Here is a 2,500-nt window from a genome sequence, read left to right on the forward strand (position 1 = left end):
TTTTGTACGCGAGTGCCAGCTATCCTGAGGGAAACTTCGGAGGGAACCAGCTACTAGATGGTTCGATTAGTCTTTCGCCCCTATACCCAGTTCCGACGATCGATTTGCACGTCAGAATCGCTACGGACCTCCATCAGGGTTTCCCCTGACTTCGTCCTGACCAGGCATAGTTCACCATCTTTCGGGTCCCAACGTGTACGCTCTGGGTGCGCCTCTTCTCGCAGTGAGAACGAGACGCCCCGGGAGTGCGGGGCCGCATCGTGACGCGGCCCATCCTCCCTCGGTCAGCGCTGGGCTGACCTTTACTTTCATTTCGCCTTTAGGTTTGCTCGTCCCAATGACTCGCGCACATGTTAGACTCCTTGGTCCGTGTTTCAAGACGGGTCCTGAAAGTACCCAAAGCAATAGCGTCGCCGACCGGTATTTGATAATTCGAACGAGCCAGCCAGAGGACACCGCCAGCCAACAGCTGGCCAGGCCCGGGGACGGCGCTAGGTCCGACCACCGGGAATCGCTGACCGCGCTTGCGGCGGGCCCGACGCAGTTCAATGCGGCTCTATACCGTGCGGGTACCGCCGGGCAGCGGACGGGCAACCGGGGGTCTGCCCCGACGAGAACGCCGAGACAGGCAGCCGACCGGGCCTTAGACCGACACCCAACGGGTCGCGACGTCCTACTAGGGGAGAAGTGCACGCCGGCGCCGCCGGACATTGCACCGCGACCGAGTGCCGTGGACGCGAGGTCCCGACATCACGAGCCGCGGCGAAGCCTGCGTCGCTGACGATGAATCTCCCCGTTCGATCTTTCGGGTTTCTCAGGTTTACCCCTGAACGGTTTCACGTACTCTTGAACTCTCTCTTCAAAGTTCTTTTCAACTTTCCCTCACGGTACTTGTTCGCTATCGGTCTCGTGGTCATATTTAGCCTTAGATGGAGTTTACCACCCACTTAGAGCTGCACTCTCAAGCAACCCGACTCTGAGGAGAGATCCTCCCGTGGCGCGTCCCGGTCACTACGGGCCTGGCACCCTCTGCGGGTAAGTGGCCCCATTCAAGATGGACTTGGACGCGGGCCGACGCCCCGGGATAAGTGGATCCTCCCAAACACTACATTTCCCGGCGGCAGAACCGCGGGATTCAGTGCTGGGCTGTTTCCTGTTCGCTCGCCGCTACTAAGGAAATCCTAGTTAGTTTCTTTTCCTCCGCTTAGTAATATGCTTAAATTCAGCGGGTAGTCTCGCCTGCTCTGAGGTCGTCGTAAGATTGCGAGTCCGTCGTCGGCGACGGCCGTTCGTTCAAGAACAGCACCGTCGACACGGACGAGGACACAACGTATTCTTTCGTACGTTCGAGCCACGGAAACGACCGTAAACACGCCCGCCGTACGGGAGACCCGAGAGCCCCCCGCGGCGAAGCGTGGACGGAAAACTTCATCACATGAGCGGCGAACCGACCGCGCGCGGTCTGTGTGTCGCCGTGCCGAATTCGTTCGTTCTCTCGACTATCGCTAGCACCGGAACGTGACGAACGGCAGCGACAGCTCGACCCCGCGATCTGCGGCGACGCGTCGTGACCGTGACATACGTGTTCGTTTGAGGCGACGCGACCTTTGTTTGAGGCTGCGAACGCCCAGTCATTCGCTCGCGAAGGCACGGTGCGCTGTGTTCCCCCGGGTCGGGGGTTTTCGCGGCACCGTTGCCTACGGAGCAGTCTGTCGTTGTTAAACGACCCTCAGCCAGGCGTGGTCCGGGAATTGTATCCGTGGACCGCAATGTGCGTTCGAAATGTCGATGTTCATGTGTCCTGCAGTTCACAAGTTGACGCGCAATTAGCTGCGTTCTTCATCGACCCACGAGCCAAGTGATCCACCGTTCAGGGTAATCATATATGTGAATTTTGCATTAAAAATGCTAAAATTACGGTTGTTACCGGCTTTCTGTGGTCGTGAGCGCGGCGCCGCGTGCGTCAGCCCTTGCGCGGTTGCGCGCGGGAAGGAACGCGCGCCGCGCGTCAAATTTCGTTCGTGCGATAGTTCAAGAGCCGACGTCGCCTCGAGTTCACGGGTCGTCTGCCGGAATTGACCGGCGCCGGACCCGATCGGCTCGCAATGCAAACGATTGACGGCGGACGGCAGTGGGCCGCGTCAGCGAGTCCCGGGCATCGCTGCCCTCGACGCTGACGCGAGCTTCCTCGTACGGGCGAAAATTCTCTCCGAAGCCTACCGCGTTCGCGGCCTGCGTCCGGGGTGTAACGGCGTTGCACCGAGGACACCCGGGCGCAGACAGGCTGCCCGCGAAGAAGCGCTGAGACCAGCTTCGCACGTCTCCCTCGTACGACCTGACCGGGTTCGAACGAGTCGAGGCGGACCGCGGAGCGGTCCCCTCTCGGCACCGAGTCGGCCGGAGGCGCGAACGACCCGCCGCTGCTCCGCGCTGGACGCGGAGCGACGGGTCGACGCCTCGGCGCGAGTCGGTCGTCGGGCGGTTTTAGCCGGCGACTGCG

At 61.1% G+C, this 2,500-nt stretch overlaps 1 non-coding gene across 1 annotated transcript; it reads right to left on the reverse strand.

Annotated features, from left to right (window-relative positions):
* Positions 1 to 1,723: 1,723 nt before the first annotated feature.
* Positions 1,724 to 1,878, reverse strand: LOC124224139 (5.8S ribosomal RNA). The gene has a single exon (XR_006884475.1). It is a non-coding gene; the product is annotated as a 5.8S ribosomal RNA (ribosomal RNA).
* Between the last annotated feature and the right edge of the window lie 622 nt (positions 1,879 to 2,500).

Source organism: Neodiprion pinetum, unplaced genomic scaffold (genome assembly GCF_021155775.2).
Source record: "Neodiprion pinetum isolate iyNeoPine1 unplaced genomic scaffold, iyNeoPine1.2 ptg000102l, whole genome shotgun sequence".
NCBI classification, from domain to species: Eukaryota; Metazoa; Arthropoda; class Insecta; order Hymenoptera; family Diprionidae; genus Neodiprion; species Neodiprion pinetum.